Here is a 22,791-nt window from a genome sequence, read left to right on the forward strand (position 1 = left end):
GAATAGGTAAATGGCCAATAAACCCTTGAAAATATACCCAATAACATTAGCCATTAGGCAAATGAAAATATTTCAAAACCACAATTAGATACCACCACCTTATGCCTATTAGAATGGCTATTATTTAAACAGTGGAAAAAAGCAAGTGATGGTAAGGATGCAGAGAAATAGGAACTCTTGTACATTATTGGTAGAAATGCAAAATTATGCAGCCACCATGTAAAAAAGTTTGGTGGTTCCTCAAAAAAGTTAAACATTGACTATCATTTTATCCAGCAATCCCACTTCTAGGTATAAAAACCAAACAACTAAAAGCAGGGACTCAAACAGATATTTGTATACAAATGTTCATAGCAGTGTTACTCACAATAGTCAAAACACTCACATAGCAGTGTTACTCACAATAGCCAAGTGTCCATCAATAGATGAAAGGACTTAAGAAACATGGTATATATATGCAATGGAATATTACTCAGCTGTAAAAAGGAATGAAGTTCTGATACATGCTATTAGGTGGATGAACCTTGAAGACATCACACTGAATAAAATAAGCCAAACACAATCAGACAGATATTGTAGAATTTCACTTACATGAAGTAACTAGAACATGCAAATTGATAGAGACAGAAAATAAGAGTACAGGTTACCAAGGACTGGTGCAGGGAAGGGGAATGAGGAGTTAATGGAAAAAGGGTACAGGGTTCTGCTTGGGGTATAGAAAAGTTTCACTAATGGATGGTAGCACAATACCATTAATATGATCAACATCACTGAATTGTATGCTTCAGATTTGCTGAGATAGGAAGTTCATATTGTATATATGTTACCACAATTTAAAAACAAGTGAGAATAAAGAGACAATGACAATTAAATGCGATACATGATCCCAGGCTGATCTAAAAATGGAAGAGAAATGCCCAAAAGAACGTTATTGGGACAACTGAAAAAAATTGGTATATAGACTGTGTGCTTTATATCAATGTTAAATTTCTTGAACTTGATTCCTATATTTAATATGGTTATATAAGTGAATATTCTTGTTCTTGGTAAATCTGTAAGATATATTAATAGTAAAGGAGCATGATGTATGATACCCACTCCCACATGTTTAGATAGATAGGTAGATGATAGATAGATGATAGATAATTACAGAATGATATAACGAATTAACAAATGCAACAAAATATTAAAAGTTGGCAAATCTGGGTATCTGTGTAAGTAGCATATTGTTCTCTGTGCTGTTTATATACATATATATTATTTTTTGCAAGTTTTCTGTACGTTTGAAATTATTTCAAAATAGAAAGTTTAAAAAAAATCTTCAGAGGACCCATGGCACCTATAGGATAAACCAAAGGATACTTGGTATTCCTTACACACCCCTCTACCAAGTCCCTGCCCCCTCCTCATCCTAGATTCTATATTCTTGTAACATGGAACTTTTTACCTTGGAGAGTTTTAAATTCTTAAAACCATTTCCTTTCTAACTGCTAAAAGATGGTCATTCTTGTAATGGAAACAATACCATAAGGAGTAAAAGCTATTGCTCCATCCAGATTCAGTCTATAATGTCCTTTAAAGCAATGTCCTAAAGACGCTCTGGAAGCTAGAGGCAGCTATTTGCTGCCAATGAGAATAACACACTGGGTAATTCACTAGTATACCAGCCAAGAGATCATCCCAGTCTTCAGATTAAGAAGAAATAGTTGAAAGCAAATAAGAAAAGAGCCAGTCCATGACCAATTGGTAGTCATTGTTGGGTGATTTTTTATTTTTACCCAGCAATAGCACAGAAACAGAGGGAGAGTGCTTTTCCAATAAATTGTAGTTTTATTGTTTTAATTCACTCTGAGCATTATATAAATGGGCATAAAACTGAAAACAGAATGAGCTCCCTCAAACACAAGCCATCTCTCTGGGGACCTTGGCACTACAAAGAGTGCCTTGGGATAGATCTGTTATGCACACAAAGTAAGGATCAGTATTCCATGATTTATTTGACTATGTCAGCCTGTCTCAGGAAAAACTGTAAATAGATTCAGTGATCCTATCTGAGGTTCGCAGAAACCATTGTACAGAACCAGCCAGTTGATGAAAAACAAATATAGCCAAAAACAAATACCCCACTTTCCAGTGCAGAGAGTTCAAATTTACCTTGTTGAATAAAGAGTGGACAGTGTTGCCGAGGCCATCTGGGCAGGGCAGTGTGGAGGGCTGAGTAGAGAATCAGGACTTCAATGCCAGAGAACTCCAATTAACACTGTGGCTCTACCATTTACTAACTGCGTGACCTTGGGCAAATGATTTGCTCTCTGAGTCTCAGTTTGTCTTCTCTAAAATGAGAATATAATGTAATAATGACAACTGAGAAAAGCTCAAGTGTTAAGAAAAGAGACTAGCACACAATAGGGACTCAATAAGAAAGTAACTCTCTCTTTTATGTCATTTTTATTTTCATGCTACTTCCACTATGAAGGTTGCAGGTTCATTGAGGGTCTGAATATAATTTTTAAATTGTGTAACATTTCTTCTCTTTGCTTCCAGATTAGTGGTAAATACACGTTTGAAAGCTGTAACTAGTTGGACTAATTACTAAGGGTCATGGGTAGCCAGAACTAACTGGGTAATCAGTTCAGCATCTATTCCCTGAGACACTGAACTCTGTGTAAGACGCCATATTGGCTTTCGCAGACTCTCTTTTCTCTGGCCCCTTCAAAGTTAGTTTCTGTAGCCATACAAAATTCTGTCTCCTGACCTCTTCTTTTATCTTTCTTTAGAAAATAGTCCTCGTGCTCTAACTGGGGATTTACATTAAATTCCATGAATTCAACCCTTGCATTTATGCCAGCAACACCCAGAATTCTATCTTCAGCCTAGACTTATCCCTAAAAACACAAATTCCATTGAGATCTCACAATGAGACACCATATCCCATACAAAAGCTTCAGTCTTGATCCTACATTCTCCAATGTTTTCGAGTAGCATCTCTATGCATCCATTACCCACATCAGAACTCTAGAGGAATCCAAGAGTCCACATACTCCCTCAACACCCAACGCCAATCCATCACCAAGACCTGTCAATACTAAATCTGCAGTTGTCCTAGAATTAGCTCATTCCATCTCTGTCCCACTTCCCTATCTCCAACGCCACTGCTTTAGTTCAGTACCACGCCATTTCTTACCTAGATAAAAATAATTAGCCTCCCATCCCATCCTATGGAACTCTAATGACCCCATCTAATCTAACCACCATAGATCCCAAGAATGTTTTCTAAATGAAAAATCCCTTCCATGTTTTTCAATAGCCATTAATGCACTCTGGACAAAATATTAGCAAATTCTTTACCCTTCTGCATTAAGAATCTGACCTTTTGATAAACATTCTAGCTGTTTCCCTGGAAACTGATAAAGATGGCACATGTTGACCATATTGTTAAACAATATTGCTATGTCAGAATGACCCAGTTGGGCAGACTGCATCTGGCCTGGGAAAACTACAAATCCTCATGGGGGTGCTGGACTTTGGGCTTCCCTGAATGAGGGGACTCACACTCTGAGGGTGTCTATTCAGGTAACCTAGAAGCCAGGGCTATTGAGTGCCCCCCCCCCAAGATGACTCCCTCATCTGTTTGCTTGTTGTTTTTTGCTCATTGTTTGTGCTCATTGTCTGCTCATTGTTTGTGGATTATTTTTCTTTGTTTTTTGTTTTTTTTACTCATTGTCTGCTTGTAGTCAGTTTGTGGTTTTCTTTAGGAGGCACCGGGAACCAAACCTGGGACCTCATATGTGGGAGGCAGGTGCCCAACTGCTTGAGCCACATCCACCTTCTGCCTGTTTTGTTTTTGCTCATTTTCTGCTCATTGTTTGTCTTTTTTAGAAGGCACTAGCATCCAAACCCAGGACCTGCCATGTGGGAGGTGGGTGCTCAGTTGCTTGAGCTACAATTGGCTCCTGAAAGGCGTGAGACTGGTAAACCAGGATGGAACTGGAACCATCCAGTGTGGATCAGTCTGTTGTCTCCTGAGTGGCTACTGCAAACACCCTGCCAATGAGGAACACCTACGGCTCCTGAGTAGGCTGGTGCCAAGCATGGCCCATGGTTGTCCTGAGAGTCTATGGCTAGTTGAGCCAGTTGATGAAAAACAAATATAGCCAAAAACAAATACCCCACTTTCCCTTATTTGGTTCTCATCCCTCTTTCTGGCTTCACATCACCCTCCCCTTCTAACCTACTTCAGTTGAATAGACTATTTACCTTTTCCAGCAGGTATCTCTTTTCTCCAAGCCCTTTGCATGTCCTTACCTATTCTTCACCATCAAGCCCATGCTCATCCTGCAAGCACAGCCCACAGCCACCTCCTCCTGGGACTCCTGTGCAGACCATGCCCCGTACTGGCTGAAGCACTCCTTCATTTGCTCCCACATCATCACTAATCCTTCTCACCTTTATTATAATCATCTGCTTGTTTCCTTGTTTCCTTATCGAGGCCCCCTTGGTCATCCTGGTCGCGTGTCAACCCTTGATGGCTGTCAAAGCCATCTTCGTCCATACAATTCTGATCATGTCGCACATTAAGGCTGATATAGCCAGTTTCCTATCCGAACCCATTCTCCGTCTCTCACTGATGGAACCACGCTTTCATCTGAGCAGCCCCGCACCCAAGCGGACACTTCTCCTCAGTTGCCCTTTTGGTCAGTGGTGGCCATGAGAACCAGTTCAGGTCAAGGAGCTGAAAGTGAAAGTCTGCTGGATGAAATTATGGGAGAGCTATTATTTTCCTGCTCAAGAACCAAAGTTGGCTCTTACTTGCCTTTTGCTCTTCACACTTCCTGGCATCTTTCTTTATATTTGGAATATGGACATTGTAGCTGAAGAGAGAGCAGAAATCTTGCAACCATGAACTTGAAAAAGAAAGTCACATGCTAAAGATGACAGAGCAGGAAGCTTGAAGACCTGGGTCCTTGATGGCTTCTGAATGAGTCAGACCTTTTGTTACATGAGAAAAATAAAATCCTATTTGGATAAGCCACTTCATCAGGTTTCCATTATTACAGCTGAACCCATCTGTAACTGACACATGATTATATATACTTCCTTCTCTAACAACGAGCTAAAATCTCAATCCATTACCACGGCGTTCCTCTTCATCCCAGTATCTTCTTACCATTATTTTCCATCAATCCCTCCTCCAGCCACTACCTACCATGCACTCACTAAGCTCCAGTCATTCTCACTCATCTAGAGGCAAGTGCCCTGAAACCCCTGTGCTTTGCTGCAGGTCTTTGTCTTTGTTTGGGCTCCTTCCAATAACTTTTGCCCACTGGTTTCATCTGAGCAAGTCCAACTTGCTCATGAATGCTGGGGCACACAGCACCTTCTCCAGAAAGCCTTCCTGCTTTCATAGCTGCTTCCCCCCCCCTGAACTTCCAGAGAGTGCTTTCCACCCATTGCTGCTTTCCCTATAGCAACAGACCTTTCAAAGTATTTGTTTACACATGACTGTCAAATTATGTTTAATCTCCTGCCTCCTCCATCAAAACTTGAAATCCTGGAGAGCAGTGACCCTGCCTTGTCAGGCATTCAACATAGTGTTTAAAGGGCTTCTGTATTCAATGCCTCTACCAACTAAAGTTGTGACCTTGGGAAAATTACTTAACTTCTCTACACCTTTGTCTAAATCTGTATCTGTAAACTATGGACAGCCCTGGGGCGTCCAAATCACACAACTCCAGGGGTTGCTATACTCGAAGTACCTAGTGCTACCACCAGATACGCTCAGAGCAAAATGACACCCCTGGTACCAAGTACCCTGCAGATTAAGTAAGATAATGGAAGCACAATGCTTGCAACAAATGCCTGCTAGAATGAAATTAATAAAGGTGAGCTATTATTATCATTATTATTATTATTATTAATCTTTGTCTCCTCAGCACAGGACTTGGCCCAATATTATTGCTCAGTAATATTTTTCTGATTGAATAAGACATAAACTTCAGAACTTTGATTCTTGGATCAAAATTATAAATCACTCTGAAGTCACAGACCAAGCTGGCACAAAATCAAATGGGATCCCTCTGTACCTAATTTTCCCACCCGTAGCTCCGAATATTTTTGCCCTTCAGCTTACCCCATTAGGCAGGTTCAATGTCTGCTTCAGACAGAACCTGGAGCAGGAAATTTCTGGAAAAGTTCTCAGTGGGACCAATTGTGCTGGCAGCGCTCAGCCAAAAATAAAGCTAAACAATCTGACTACTAGTTGGATCTAATGTCCACCCTGGATCTCTGGGAGTTTAGCCCACTGTGCCATTCCTAATTTCATTGTCCACATGCAACTTCCATAGGACATCCCCGTGGCCTGGGGGTGCTGGACAGGAGGGGGGCAACCATTCTCCACTCATGCTCAGCTCAGGTGAGCGCTGCCTGTACATATGGCTCAGAGGGGAGCTCAAAGCCTTAGCAATCCTGACACATCTGGTTCCAAAGCATGTGTGAGCTTTCCCTGTTTCTGAGGTTGTTGCCACCAGGTTGTGCAATTAAATTCTAATGGCAGAATTGAATTAAACCAACATTTTCTGTATGCCTATGGTGTGTGGATACAGACGGAATATGAAATAGATTCAATCTTTAAGTTGCCTATACCTAATAGAGAAAAAAGTATACAAATACCTCTCCTAAAATGGAGAGAGAACCAAAGGGTATATGATAGGAATAAGAAAAAAACAAATCAAACAAAAATCATGAGAGAGGTTTAATGGGATGAGGAACAAATTCAAATGGAAGAGAAATTATTTCTAATTGGAAGAAAGACCAGTAGGGATTGTCTTTTCATCCTTCATCATTTTGAAAATGGGGAAACCAAGGCTACAAGAAGTGAGTCACATTGTCTAAGATCATGTTGGCTCTATGAGCTCAAAAATATGCCTCTATTCTCTTGCTTGTCCTCAGGGAAAGACCTTTGGAATCAGATGGGTCCACATTGCAATTTGGGTTCTGCAACTGATCATTTATCTGCATGGCTTCTGGCAAGTTACACAATTTCTCTGAACCTCGGAATTTTTATTTATGAAGAAGATTGGCTTTACTCATAAAACAATGTGAGAATTATGAGAAAATCCAATGAATAGCTTGGGAAATAATTCTCATATTTGTTGAATGAATGAATAAGGATATAAGTGCATTGTTTTGAGGAGAGAGAAAATAATAGGAGGCCTATTATTACTAACCTCTCCCTATTCTACACACTAGCAGAAAATAAATTCTAAAAGATAGGGACCAATTCTTTCTTGCTCTGAGCAGTATCCACAGCAGGCAGCATGCTGCTGGCACAACATATTGACTTGATTAAAATTCCTTTACTAATAAAGTAGCTATTCTTTCTCAAGCCATTTGCTCTGATAGACATTTTGTTAAGTTACTATGCATGTGGTATATTAGAAAAGTGGCCTTGTTATCCCCATTTTACAGATGAGGAAACAGCTGGCAAAGTCGAACCAAGACCAGGACTTTTCGATTTTGGTCAAGCTCTGATTTACATCTTGTGATCTGAAGTGGGTGGTGACCTTTGCAGATTCCTTTTTGTTTGTCCTTTGCTCGTTCAGTGGGACTGAGCAAACATGAGCAGCGCAGCCTCTGAGAAGAGAAGTGGTGGCGCCATGCTCTGGTGGGTGGACCAGTTCTTGCACGAGATATGCTGTGGAGCGTTCTGGGGGTCTAGATGGCAAGGCTTTCCTCTCACACTGCCCACCCTGACTCAGTGACTTGAAAGCAAGCCGGCCTTTGCTCAGGTGCCACACCAAGTGGGGTATCACTCCCTCCACTCTATTACCTTGCACCTCAGCTCAACTCAGCTCCTGCCCCATCCCATCCATGACCTGTCCATCTGTGGTCTCCTGCTTCTGCAAGGAACTGCCCAGTAGCAGCCAGCTCCAGGAACCGAGACCTCACCATGGGACCTTGCATCTGACAGTGCTGGGGTCAGGCCTGATCTTCCAAGGTCACAATTCAAGCCCCTGCCCTGGGGTGGGGGTGGGGGTGGGCTCACAGGCTGGTGGAGGAGCGGGAAATGTATCAGTGCAATGATGGACATCTGCAAGGGTTGCGTGAGTGGCACAGCAAACTGAGCAGCCATTCCACTTAGTAGTGATGCCTGAGCTGGGAATGAAAGATGCAAAGGTGGTTCCCCATTTGGGGAAGAGACAAATACCATTTCAGTAGAGAAAAGCCCAAGCATAGGCTGTGAATGTGGGACACCTAACTTCTTTCCAAACTTGTGGGGAACATGAAGCATCAAGGGACATGGGTAAAAAGGTTGTTGGAGCCTGCTCAGGAGATGCCTGTAATCCTTGACGGCTTCTGCAATTCCAGGAAGCAAAGGTGCTCCTAGGGCCCTGGACCTAGAGGAGCCACGGGCTTGGTTCACTGATCTGTCATCAGCATCCTGAAATCCTTAATCATCTTTTTAACAAGGGGCCCACATTTTCATTTTACACCAGGGTCTACAAATTATGTATAGATGGTCCTGAGCCCTATCTACTAACAGTGGCTTCCACTTCATAGTGCTTACAACGGGCCAGCCACTATCTAAATACTCTTCATATATTAACTCATCTAATCCTCAAAGCTCCGGGTAGGTAGGCACGCTATTAAGATGATTCCGAATTTTTGATGAAATAGCTTATGCCCAGGCAGGTTAATAAACTTGACCAAGGCCAGTGGCCGAGTTGGGATTAAGCCCAGGCATCTAGTTTCAGACTTGTTTCTCCTACCTATTCATACCTGGGCCTCCTCATTTTACATTTTCAATATCAGGGGAATCCCCCCACCCCAGAAGCCATGTTTTACAAGATTTTTCTTCTATTCTTTCACCATCTACCCATCCACACACCATCCATTCACGGACTCAATCAACCACATCTCTGTGGAAAATCAAGTAGGGCCTGGAAATAGATGCTTCAGTGACTTATGTTTCGATGAATGAATGAGCCTGTGTTCCAAGTACTGTGAATAAAGAATTGAAAAGTATCTCATCATCCCAAGTAAGAGACAAGGACTGACTCAAATCAATGCTTAAAATGCACAAGGCAGTGTTTACTGTGTGCTTACTAAATACTGGCCACGGTTCTAGACACTTTACTTGCATTTGACCTTCAACCCTTACAAAAACCTGAGAGAAATACTATTTTAATCCCAATTATATAGATGAGAAAGTTGAAGCACAGAAGGTTGCTCAACCTGCGCATGGACATACAACTTTCCAGTGGCAGAGCTTGGCTGTGAGTGGCGCGAAACCCTTACGATGCACGGCCTCTCGTGTCTTGATGTAATCGAGGGGAGCCCAGCTGCTGGGGGAGCCCAGAGCGGGACAAGCAGGTTCAGCCAGCCGGCAGACCCAGGCAAGGCTTTTCAGAGGAGGTGACACTTTAGGTGAAGCTGAGTTGATGAAGAGGTTGCCCAGATGAAGGTGGCATTTGGGAATGTAAGTACTGGGGGGCGGGGCACTAACACATTGTGCTGAAATTATAAGCAGGTCAATCAGCCCCTCCTTTGGGTGCCTCAACTTTCATATTCCTGACAACCAAATCAGAGCCCCATAAGTATCCGTGAAGGAAAGTTCCAGACCAAAGCACATGCTTCCTTCCTGAAGTGACTCTAAGAGGAATCTCACATGACATTCTGCCGGGTGCCAACCCAACCTCAAATATCAATTTAAGGGTAGACGCATCTTAAAGTAACACATTGGTTTTAAGTCTGGATGTATACAATTAACAGCCCAGAAGTTCTGACACACATGTTAATTAATTGACCAGTGGTAGGTTCAATTAAATGGAACAAAGAAGCAGAGTATCTGCAATTTCAGTAAATGTATTTTCTTTCATTTAGTTTGGAATAGCCAATAAAGTTTAATGTGAAAAGATGAGCACCTAAACTTTGGACTGTTTATATAAACAGGCAGGAAAGCAGAGAGGATGGTCTGGATTTTCTTTATTAAACCTAAGCAAGTTCCTAAGTTTATAAAATGTCTTTCCAAGTAAACGTTCTTTCGTGCATATTTCAGGTTCAAAATGGTTGAAGGCCAAAGTGGTAATAGGTATTATCAAATTGAACCATTTGTCAACCCCTTTCATTTTCCAAGTCAAATCGAGGCCTGATCACGTTATCAAGTTCACACAGCTGGGTGGTTATAAGCCAAAGACATTTTTTAGTTTTTTTGTTTTGTTTTTGGTTATTGTTTTATTTCATTTTCTTTTGTTTTTTTATGATCAATGGCTGAATTTTAAGTGTCCTTCACAGGAGATATCTATAAGGTGGCCAAAAAAAAGGGGGGGGGGGAGGGAGTTTAGGGATCATGCCAATTCAGAGATCAGGTTGCGGCTTCGACTCTTGCTAGCCATGAGACTGTTAGCAAACTATTTCACCTCTCTGTGCTTCGGTGTCCTCATCTCAAAAAGGGGCTCATAAGACCCTTTGCATGAAGAGTAAAGAAAGCATCACCTAGAAAGTGCTTACGCAGAGCCTGGCACAGTGGAGATGATTTGTAACAGCTTCCTTTCCCCCTTCTTCATTACTCCTTAATTTACTTCTAATCTGTTACTTAAAGATGACTTAGTGATCATTTTTTGCCTCTAAAATTCACATGCTTGTGAAAAGAAGGTAAAAAGGGAGTTTCATTCTGTTATTCAGAAGCAATTATATTAATATTCATTTTATTCTCCCCAAAGGCCACCACAGGCTGGCACGTTAAAATACTGAGCTTGATGAATTCTACCTCAGGCACAAGATTCCAAGCATAATCTTATCTTTATACATTCCCTTTAAACAAACTGAAACATACACTTGTACCCTTCAGTGCATTTTTAACCAGATATAAAATCAACAAGAGTTCACAAAAATAATTGGTTCAGTCATCGTCTCCTTCCCTGCCATGATGCTTCAGCCATGATGTTGTGTGCCCAAGAAATTAATTTTCCAGATAACTCACACCTAATCCTTTAAACACCAAAAAGCTTTATATTTGATTTTAGCAAATTCCAATGTAACTTATTTTAGAAATTATACTCCCCTGCCTTATTTCAGCAGCATTTATAGACTGTAATTTAATTTTTCCTTGATGACTCACTGGCACATCTGAACATAAGTTACTGTTTGGTGCTTTCATGTGTTGATGCCCTCAAAGACCCTTAGGGCATGAAAATTCCCAAAATCCCTTTATGCAGGGCCCCCAGCTTCTGCCAGACAATCATGCTCTGGCCCACTCATAGACAGAGTCCATTCAAGGCAGTCACTTCAGGTTATTCAGTGTCCATCACAGAATAGCAATCCCACCATTCTCTTAGTTGATATTAAAGTATACAGATCTGCCTTTAATCAGAACAAGCAGATTAATTACCTATGGTGTACTAAATATTATAACAGATGTTGCCGATACTGTCTCTTCATTTAATTTTCATTCAAATGTCTTAATGGGTTGCCTATTATCAGTGTTTTAGAGATAAAGAAACTAAGTTCAAGATGGGTAAAGCATCATGCCTAAAACCATGCAAGAGCCCAGGGAGAAGCTGAGATTTCAACTAGGTTATTGGGAATAGTTTTGCTGAAATTGTGTACCATGGATCCCATTGGGATAAGGTAGAAAGTTATCGAAGAAGAGGGCCAGTGGATTGAAAGTGGAGAGATGGTTGAGCAGAAGTCTCTGAAACCAAAGAATGGCAATAATGGAAAACATAACAAGCAATCTGGGAGAGGAGACTATGGTCAAGAGAATACCTGGAATAGATGAACAAGTGTAATGTGTGTGTGTGGTCAAATGGAGTAGAGGAACTGTCATCAGAACCACGGAGGTCAAAGCCAGGAACTTCTCAGGGACCTGACCTAAGACAGGGAACAAGCAGGACTACGACACTGAGGCCAAGTAGCTGCCCGGGGCCACTTGGCTAGTAAGTGTCAGAATTAGGGTGACCAACCAGGCGTTTGCCCTAGACTGAAGGGGTTCCCAGGATGCAGAACTGTCTTCAAATTGGAACAGTCCTGGCAAACTGGGATGGCTTGGTCACCCCTATCAGAAGTGGGATGGGAGCCCAAGTCTGTCTCATGACAAAGACTGTGCTTTTTCGCATACCCAAGGCTGCCTTCCACATAGCCCAAAAGACCTGCTATCTCAGTTTTCACCAGAGAATTCATCCCCACGTGGTGCCTTGCAGGAACCTTTGCAGGCTCTGAGGCAGCCCCACCCCTTGCCTGGACAGGGTGTTCTTATCTGGGCTCCACTGGAGGGCCGCAGGAGATCCACGGCCTCCTGATAGCATGGACTATTTCTTTTTACTGAGAAGCATAAGTGTAGATGCCATCAGGTGTTCAAAGTGGTCCTTGACCAAATTAAGGTTAAGAACAATTTCCGGAGAAAACACTGCTTTTATCTCTGGATTAAACAGAACAGCAGGAAGCTGCACTTACGTCTCATACTTAGCAGTCTCAAGCAGAGTTGTTTCCAGGTAAATGGACAGAACACCAGCCCAGCATTCACTGGAGCAGTGGTGGGTATAAGTTGCCCAGTCCATTCCTCAGGCTGTCCTCATCCTAGTCCTGGGAAAGAAATTTCTTTTCTACTTCAACTGAAACGTGAAGGACACACGTTGGTGGAGGCCGAGAAGATGGGCTGCGTGGGCCATTCTAGGGAGAAGGCTCAGAGCTGCAAGGGACTGGGCTCCAGGGTATCCTGAGCTAGAGACCAGACCACCTTCTGCTGGCCAGGAACTCTGACCGGTAGTGACATGGGGCTGAAGCTGTGTTGACACTGAAAAAGTATTACTTCATTCTTGAAGGGTTCTGGTGTTAATTCTTTTATTTGTTCTTTGATAAATACTTATTTTGTGCTTATCGAGCCCCAGGAACTGTTGGGTAGAGCTAGAAACATGGAAAGGCCCATTTCCCATGCTACTTATCAACTTTCAGAGGAGACAGACTACAACAACAAAAAATAAGCAAATACATCTGGGCTAATATTTCAGATAGTGATATTGTGATCACTATCATGGAGAAAACTAAATCAGATTCAATGGTGGGAGACGATATGAGGTCAGATGACTAGGGAAGCTTCTCAAAAGAAGGAACTTGGAAGGAACAAGTCACGGAAACATCAGGGGGTCACTTGTCCCAAGCAGCAGTGTGGACACAAAATGGAAAACCCTAAGGCAATAGGCAACTGTAGAGATTGTTTTTTGGATGGGCAGTGGTATAGATCAAAAAGAACATTCTTATTTCCTCATTCTATATATGCTCCCTGGATGATCAAACTTACTTCCAGGCTTTCAACGAGCATTTATGTGTTGGGTCATTTCCTATGTTATATGTTCACCTGAGCACTCTTTTCTGAGCTTGACCAATATCTCTAATTTCCTGAAATGTACGTGGAGGCCCACAAGGTTCTAAAATACAACTGATTCAGAACAGAACTCATCATTGCCCCTTCAAAATCTACTCTTCCTGCTGTGTCCCCAGGCCAATAAAACACAATACTGCCCCATCCATCAGATAAAGATAGAAACTGAGCACCAGCCTGATACCTCTCCACACTTAAAAGCTGAATGCCAAGTCACCCAAGACCTGCAGTTGCACTGCCTTCATATTTCTCATGTCGGCTCACCTATCTCCATCCCTACTGCTTTTATCTTGGTTGAGCCACCGTCATCTCCGTATACCCCAGCCTGACCGCCACAGCCTCCACACCGCCATCTTGGTTCCCTCTGATATGTTCTCCTTGCCATAAGAACAGACAGTTCTAAAAGGCATATTTGTGATTGTCATCGACCAGTTTTAAATCTTCAGACTAAAGAGTAAACTTCAGGCATTGTCCAAGGCACTGCCTGGCTTGGCCTCTACTCCCTCTCCAGCCTTCTCACTCCCCACCCCCAGACCCTCTCTGTGCCCTCTCCCTCCAGTATGTTCTACTGCAGCTCAGTTGCTGGCTCCCATGCCATTTTGCTTCTACTTGAAACCCTCCCTTGACTCCTTATCCTTTTGGTTCATCCCTTTTATTCCTACTTGTTGTTCAGGTCTTATCTTGTGATGTCTTCCTCCAGGAAGCCTTCCCACCACTCCCCAGTGAGGTGTGGGGGCCTTCAGCTGTGCTCTTGTGGCCCCACAGGCTTTCCCTATTGTATCATTTGTCATTGTATATTGCAATCACTACTCTATTTGTTTGTCTCCTAAATTGTCCACTTCTTGAGGATACAAACAGTATCTCCTTTATCTTGGCTTCCAGAACCGAGCATGGGTCAAAAGAGGCATTTACAAAACATGTGTTCACTAATGAGTGCATTGAGTCCACCCCTCAAAGATTTCATAGGTAAGAAAACAACCTGATTTTTTACACTCCTGCTTGAATAACCCAGCTAATTAGTATCAGAGTTGATGGGAGAATACCTGTCTTAGATTTCGCGCCAATATTCTGCTGAGGCACCACGTTTCTCACAGCAGGTAAAACTCAGTGCTTGATCTCAGCAAAATGCAGTGATGCAAAAGCCAGATGTGAACAAGTTATACAGGGAAGGCAAAGCCAAAGGGGCTTCAGTGAAGAGGGAGAGACAGAGAAGGGCCTAGAGTGTCTGTGGAGGCTCATGGTGGGTGGAGCCAGTCTTGAACATGGTGGGTGGCCAAAGGTATGCCTGGCATGGAAGGGAGAACAGGCCATGCAGAAGTGGACAAGCTTGAGGGAGATGGACAAGGGCCTTATCTTTACGTCTTGAGAGCATGGGAGGGGATTCCCAAGTACTCCAAGTATTCTAGCAGAGCCCAATTCCTCACAGGAATTTCCCTCTGAAAGAACCATTCCCAGGAAACAATTCCCCAAAAGGGAGATTCTGCCCCTGCCTTGGTTTACCCACAGGTGGAGGATCATTCCCCCATCCCCTCTGCTCCACCCACCTCTGGATGGCACTTTTCCCTTCCCTCTATTCTCCTCGCCCATCTTCCACCCCCATCTCCTGCTCCCTAGAGACAGAAGAATATGACCGTAGAGATGACATCTAATGTCATTTCAGTGTCTGCCTAAATTAAACTAAAATTACAAACAAAATTCTCAAGGAGAAAGAAAAATCCATCTACTATCAACCAAAATTTAGGAAAAACCACCAAATAATGGAGTAAAAAGAACATGTCTAAAGTTACATGGTAAGTGAGCGTCAGCGCTCTGCCAGGTCCAGATCCCCCACTTCCTAGCTGCAGGCTCATCTGACCACACAAATCTATAGTTTTCACCTTCCTGAGAAATGTCTCATAAGAGATTTGGATTGGATTATCTCAGTTACCTAGTGCCTAGGCATACCTGGAATATAAGAGGAAGGCTGAAAAGAGTCATTTAATTTTTTTAATCCACTCTTTGGAACCCATCACTGAATCTCCCCTAGGTCTTTTCCGCATTCTGCATTCACTGTCAATGCTGGGACTGGCGGCCACCTGGGGCCAAGCCAATCCATCATGCATTCGTTCAATCAAAATGTAAGCCCTGTGGTTAGGGCGTCCGTCTACCATATGGGAGGTCCGCGGTTCAAACCCCGGGCCTCCTTGACCCGTGTGGAGCTGGCCCATGCGCAGTGCTGATGCGCACAAGGAGTGCCATGCCACGCAAGGGTGTCCCCGGTGTGGGGTATCCCCCACGCGCAAGGAGTGCGCCCGTGAGGAAAGCCGCCCAGCGTGAAAAGAAAGAGCAGCCTGCCCAGGAATGGCGCCGCCCACACTTCCCGTGCCGCTGACGACAACAGAAGCGGACAAAGAAACAAGACGCAGCAAATAGACACCAAGAACAGACAACCAGGGTAGGGGGGGGGAATTAAATAAATAAATAAATCTTTAAAAAAAAAAATGTAAGCCCTTCCTGCTTGAGAGATTCTGTTCTACCATTGGAGTTGGGCAGTGAACCAAACAGTGCAGATTACAATATGGCAATAAGTAGTATAAAGAAAGATAAACCAAAAGAAGAGGCTGTTGTTTTAGAAATAAGCATCGATGGGAGGGCTAACCTTCTGATCAGATGACATCCAAGCTGGGGCCAGAAGAAAGCGGGGGAACAACCTAGTGCTCATCCGAGCAGGAGTGCCCAGGAAGCAGGAGCAGCTGTGCTGGGGATCAGCGAGGACTTCCGCATGTTGGGATTTGGATGGTGTGGCAGAAAGTGGTAGGAGAGTAAGGACGGGGTGCTGTTTAGGATTGGGGTAGGGGTGCAGGTCATGTCCAGCTTCTCAGCCAAGCCAGGGGCTTTGGGTTTTATTCTGAGATGGGAAGCCACAGAAGGGCTTTAAGTAGAAAAGAGTAATCTGTGTTACATGTAATCTGGCTGCCATGTGCAGAACAGACTGTCGGGGGGCAGGGTGGAGGCAACGAGATCAGTTCAGAGATGGGTTTCTTAGTCCAAGTGAGAGATGCCTGGGGCTTGTACCAGAGTGATTGTGGTGGGGATGAAAAGAAAGCCCTGAGTGCTCCTCAGGACACCTCCCTCCTCTGGACCTGTATCAATGGTCAAAAGCCTCGAGAGGGTTCCACAGAAGATGTCTATTTCTCTGAGCTACAACATAGTCTGTTCATTTCTCTGAAGCCCTTTCTCCCTCTTTCCTTAATATTCATTTCATGCCATTGCCTCTCTTTTCCCTCTCTGTGTCCCAACTCTCATGGCCCAAATCTAAAGCATCCCTGACCTGCAGAGCCTCCTAATGGGATCCATGCCTCATGCCACCTTGTCATCTCCTCTCACCCAGTCTCCTCCCTGCTGCTCAACTTCAAATCACTCCGCGGTTCCTTGACCTTCAGGTGAGAGGACAAGCCCCTCAGTCTGCTTCAAAAAGCTCTTCAAGATGGGCCTACCCATCTCCCCAGTCCCAACTTGCACCACTTTGCCCTTGTCCTCTGTGCCTAGCCCTGCCCAGTTACCTTCACTTCCTTGTACTGCTTCCCTACCTCTTGCTTCCAGTGCATTTCATGCCCCCACCCCTCTCTGATTGCCCTTCCTTCTGGTCTCCACTTGCAAATTCCTTCAAACACAAGTTTTGACCCCCTCCCTTTGGAAAACTTCCTTGGCAAACTCTCCATGGAAGTGAGTCAGAACCCCTTCTCTGCTACCACAGACCCCTGCATGGCCTGTTTGCTTTTTCTGGTCTGTTTCCATGCATTACCCTCTAACTACATATTAAGCTCTTTCAAGCAAGGACCTGATCTTGTTCACAGTAGAATCTCAGGGTCTGGCACAAAGAATGGCATACGGCACTGATGCAGATATCCTGTACCAGGCACAGCACAGTGCCTCTCCAACCACACCCAACTGGAGGATGACAGGACAGAGACCTGGCAATAGTGCCAATTCCCCCTGGTGATGCTAAAATCCCCTACACCAGGGATTACTCCTGAGATTGGCATATAGCCACTTGGAAATGATTCATACATAAGCAAAAACAATTGGCATTATTTTACACTCAGGGTCTAAGAATCTTAAGAGATATTAAAGATATTCTGTGAATCTCCTCCAACTCTCTCAAGCAAATGGTATTTCTTTCCTACAGTTTCTTGTATTTTGAATAAAGGAAACCTAGGCTCCATATAGCTCTCTTGGGATGAGATAAGAATGGGGCTGGGACAAGGAGAGATGGCATGGTCTACTCAACAATCCTTTCAGTCTTAGTCTCACCTAGGGCATGTCTAACCTTCTACACAGGGAACAATTAAAAAAGAAGAAGATTCAAGGGTGGAGGCAGAGGTTGGGTGCAATAATACATTGAATGCTAGAGCTTTGACAAGGTACAGAGACTTGTCCCAAAATAATAGTCAGGGGACCATAGACATAACCTTGTAGAAGAGAAATGTGTATGGATTAGTGTATGGATTGAAGCAGAGCTAGACAGGGACACTGGAATGACGCAGTGAAGTTCTAGGTGAAATAATTGCAGTCCAGAAAGATAAGATGGCCAGTTCAAGAGTCCTGTAGGACTTGGTGCCTGGGCTGGAGAGAGGACTCATCCCTGAATCTAAATCTCTAGCTCTTTAGATTCCCTTGTGATTTCACATGCCAATCAAAAAGTAGACTCCAGGTAGTGGGAACTTATATATCATCTTAGTATTTCCCTCTCCCACTCTCACTCCCTCCCACTCTCTCTCAATCTTGCATGCATGCTCTCTCTCTCCTTTCCATTAAAAGGTCAATGAAATAGAGGAAGGAAAGGCATTTTCAAAAAAGTCTGGAACCTTCTATCATTTGGCAATAATATCATTCTCTGAGTGCCAGCCATGGCAATTTTCTTAATGTACATTTTCCCAACCCATCTTGAAAGGCAGATGCCATTATAATGATATGCAGATAATACAAATGGCAGGAGGCACAAAATGATTTACTGAAGGTCACATACAACTAAGTAGAAGAGCCAGGATTTGAAGCCAACTTGTTTGACAATGTGTAATTAGATTTAAGAATTTTGCTCGTTTTGCAGGCAAAAAACGAAGGAGAAGAGTCATAATAATTTACTTGGGTAGAGCTTCTTACAGTTTATTAACTACTTTTACTATACAACTACTAATTCTCCATTACCATTGGCATTAACAAAAATAATTACTTCATAACATTCCTGTGAGTTAGGTATTGTTGTCCACGTCTTACAGATAAGAAAACGAAGGCCCAAATCAAGTGCTTTAGTTCTGGGTCCTCTTAAACCTGGGTCAAACCAAGTCTTTCTTATTCTAATCTATGTGCTTTTCCACTAGACTAGAGCTTAAATCAAGGACATACATTAAAGAGAGAAAAATACATTTTAAGTTTGAAATGGCCTATCAGACGTCTCCAGTAAATGTAATTTGAAGGCCATTCAATACCAGATTACAGTTATTCAAAAAAAATGCCCACTTGGAAAAAAATGGGCATTTTAAGATGAATTATGTGTTTCTGTTTTCTTTTACTCTGCTTTGGTGGGTTTACCCTAAATAATACACAATAACAGGCCAGTAAGCATCTCTCAGGCTTGCCACACTCACCAAGACAGGGGAATGGCAGCCACAGCTTTTATGAAAGTCTCCCCTTGTACAGATGGTCGTGATTTAGGTGAGACCCATTCACTCCTCCCACAAATATGCACCAGGGTAGATGCTGCACAGGGTGCTGGGGCCACAACCAAGGTAGAATTGGGTGAGCTTCTTGCCCCCAAGAAGCATAAAACCTAGCGAGGGGCAGGTATGTGTGCAAGCACTGACAATATGATGCAGCACAGGCTGTCACAGGGCAGGTCAAATGGCTTTGGGAACACAGAGGATGGAATCCAGGAAGACTTTCCATAGGAAGGGGCATTTGAACTGGGCATGCAAAGAAATAAAAAAGTAAGAAATGGTCATTCTAGGCAGCGAGACCAATATGTGCAAAAGCAAGAGTATAAAAGAGCAGGAAATAGTATAACACAATCCTCGATCCTTCCAGAAATTACGGTTCCTTTAGCAATTAAATCAACTTGTAAACATTCAGTCAATTTCAGACTCATTAGACAAATATTTGGTAAACTTCTGGCATTACAGTGCAGAGTTAGGTGAAGTTGAATTCTATCCACAGTGAGCTCACTATTTGTCCAATACATCTATTTAGCAACATTTAGGTGAGTCCCTGCTGCCTGAAAATCCCTGTTTACACTATAAAATGCTGAGTCCAACCCTGAGCATGCAGACCTCAGTCTTCCCAGACTCAAAGCGTACTGCATTGAATAGCAATGCCCTTGACTTTCAACACGAGTAAGAAAGGATGGATGACATGTTGTGTCTCCCCCTAATAAATCCCTCTTTCTATTTGCCTGAGTGTATCTTGGATCAGACTACAGCATTTCAACTGTGAGTCACCGGCAAATATTTCTACTCCCTTTTCCTAGCTTATGTCTGTTTAATGATTTGCTGATCGAAGGAAAGGAGTTTCTTTAGAAAATGATGATGATTTCTTTTCTTTGCACGATGCATTGGGTTTTGAAAAGCTCTTCCCCATCCATCCTCTCCATCATCCCATTCGATGACAAACCTGGTAAACTGCAGGGATTGTAAGCATCCCCATTTTACAGATGAGAGAAAGCAGCCTTCAGGAGGTGGAGTGACTCAAGGACATGTAGCAACTGTGAGATAAAATCAGAGCTTAAAGGCATACTTTCTGACTCCCTCCTCCTGTTCTCTTTTCTCTACACCTTACCGTCTGCCTAGAATACAATTATATCATCCTTCTTATGACATGAATCCCAGGTGAAATGCTGGTTAAATCACATCGCCGCAGGCAACGTAACTACAGCATAAATTAAAAGCCCAATTAAAGAACATGACCTTTTAACTGGGACGCATTACTGTCCCCCAAGGGTAAGACAGAGTCCTTTAGAAGTTGATGGTTGCCCATCCTGGAAACTACCCAGAGACCCACTTATCCATACGCAAGAGCTGTCAGACCCAGTTATTCCCTTAACCATGTCTCCCGACTCACCTGGGTTTGGACTCTGTCCGCAACCCTGCCCCTCACCCTGGCCTGCATGCAGACGTGGGAAACTGTCCAACGCTGTGTGCACAGTCCAGGTACCGCTTGGCTCTAATATCAAGAGCATCACAACCTGACGGAAAGCAATGCCCTCCTAGTGCAGAGGGAGAGCCCAAGCGGAATTTCCCTAGCTGTCTGTAAGGGAGAGAGTTTGCCAGTGGCTGCACCTGGGGGTGGCAAAAGGGACAAAGTGTGTCACTATGCTCTGTGTAGTTCCTGTCTTGTTGGAAATAGTGGGGGAGGGGTTTGAAATCAGGGGGAGAGGGGGCAGAACTGGGGATTGACCATTTTATTCCCACCCCCACCCACCTCCTGTAGTGCATGGCAATACTCTGATGAACTCCACAGAGATCTCTGGGTTCCCAAATGGTAATACTCTTCTGCTGTCTACATATCCTGTCCATTTGAAGGTGAGTTTACAGAGCGTGGGTGCTGCTCTCTCGTCCCTCTGTGTCATAGCTGAGCTGCAGTGCCACCCCCCCCCAAACCCTGTCCCCCGCCAAGCCACAGGCAGAACGGATCTAAGCCAACGCGTTTCAGAGGATCCCTACCACTGCACCCTCCGCTCCACACCTGGTCTGGCTTCACTGGTCAAGGACCTCCTTGGAGCTGGGTCTAGAGGTGTTCTTTTTTTTCCGGTTGGGATGCCTGCGGGGTCGCCTGCATTAACCCAAAATGTTTCGCCACTGACCACAGCCCAGGTCCCCTCTTGCCCTCTCAAGAGACCTGCCCAGATGTGCGCCTGGAGGACAGGGACGCGGAGATGCAGGGAGATAAACCACGTTTGGCGGCGGAATCCCTGTTAAGTAATAGAAAGCCACCCAACTAGCAACCACGCTTCCAGAAACGTCACGGCCACCGATAAGAGAGTTTTGCCGCTGCGGACCCCGGCGCGCTCTCACCTACCTGTCTCCCACCGCAGGGCTCCCTTCTCTCACCTCCTGCGGCCAAGCTCCCGGTGCCCCGCCGCCCTCTCTGCGCCTTCTCCAGCCGCCACCACTCGCGACGCGCGGTGGGCGGACCGCGGAGTCCCGGGCACCTGCGAGCCGGGGCTCGGGTCCCCCCCGCGCCGCTGCCTGGAGGAGGAGCGAGCGGCTGCTGCCCTGGCCGCCGCCGCCGCCGCGGTGCTGATGCGGTTGCTATGGTTATGGAACTCCGCAGCTGCCCCCTCCGGATGCAACAGCTGCCCGGCCGCGGGCGCACCGCAGCCCCGGCGCCGCGGGGCGGGGAGGCCGGGCTGGGGCGCCGTCCCAGGGCAACGGCTGCGGGCGCGCGCGCCCGGGCTCGGGCCTCGGGCTCTGCTCCCGCCGGGACGCGCCGGAGCCCAGCGCCGCGCAGCGCGCCCTCGCGGCCTGGAGCGCCCGCCCCGCCGCCCGCGCTGGCTCGCCTCGCCGCAGCCGCACTCGCGCTCCGCACCTCCGAACCCGCGGGCGGCGACAGGCGCCGCGGCCGGGCAGGCTGCCCCCGCCAGCCCCCGCCCGCCCGATGGAGGGCGCCCGCGGCGGGCCGGCCCCGAGCATGCTCAGTGGGCGCAGCGGGAGGCGCGGGAGGCACGGGCGGCCCGGGGGGAGGGGGGCGCTGCGGGGAGGCCGAGGTCCTGCCCGGCCGCTGCGGGGGCGGCTGCGGTGCGAACTTGGAAGAGGCGCCCAGGGCAGCCGGGAGCTGCCCGAGAAGGGTGAAGGCCCTCAGCCTTCTCTGCCTCCGGTACGAAGTTAGCAGTGGCTGTCACCACCCCAGTCACCCGTCACGTCCGTCCTGGCCCCTCTCTTCATGCTGGATGGGGAAGGGGGGGGGTTGCAGATGTGGAGCCTGCGAAGAGAGGGGTGGGGAGGGTTAAACCAGCCCCTTGGACAGGCACGTTCCCTGGAGAAAGAGGGCTTCTGCTCTCCCCAGGACTCTGTTAGGAAGGTACCAGCACCCTCCTGGTACAGAGCAGGAGCCAGAGCGGAGCGGAGCTGGGACTCGTCCTCGGGCCTTCAGAGCCCAGAGCCCCCTCTGCCAGGCTAAGCTGCACTAACTCCCAAGCCAGCAAGAGATGCAGGTGGTAACCAGCCACTGCATCTGTGTCCTGGCATCTAGCCCGGGGCGTTGAGGGGGGTCATAAAAAGCACCTGAAAGCTGAACCTAGAGGGAGGAAGAAGAGCAAGCCAGGTGGAGGTGAGGAGCCAGGGAGATCGTTCTTTCCAGGAGGAGAGGAAACGGGGTGGAGAGTGGCGGTTCAAGTGGCCCCTGGGGCAGAAAAGGCTCTGTTCAGTTAGCTTTGCTTGTCC

The 22,791-nt window shown here is 45.4% G+C and overlaps 1 protein-coding gene across 1 annotated transcript in view; it reads right to left on the minus strand.

The window, feature by feature from the left end:
• FAM135B (family with sequence similarity 135 member B) overlaps positions 1-21,791 on the minus strand; it is a 309,804-nt gene extending 288,013 nt beyond the window's left edge. Inside the window, exon 1 of the mRNA XM_058276084.2 lies at positions 21,428-21,791. The gene's annotated coding sequence lies outside the window, so the exon portion shown is untranslated. The remainder of the gene's footprint in view (positions 1-21,427) is intronic.
• Positions 21,792-22,791: the final 1,000 nt, after the last annotated feature.

This window comes from Dasypus novemcinctus, chromosome 14 (genome assembly GCF_030445035.2).
Source record: "Dasypus novemcinctus isolate mDasNov1 chromosome 14, mDasNov1.1.hap2, whole genome shotgun sequence".
Taxonomy (NCBI): Eukaryota; Metazoa; Chordata; class Mammalia; order Cingulata; family Dasypodidae; genus Dasypus; species Dasypus novemcinctus.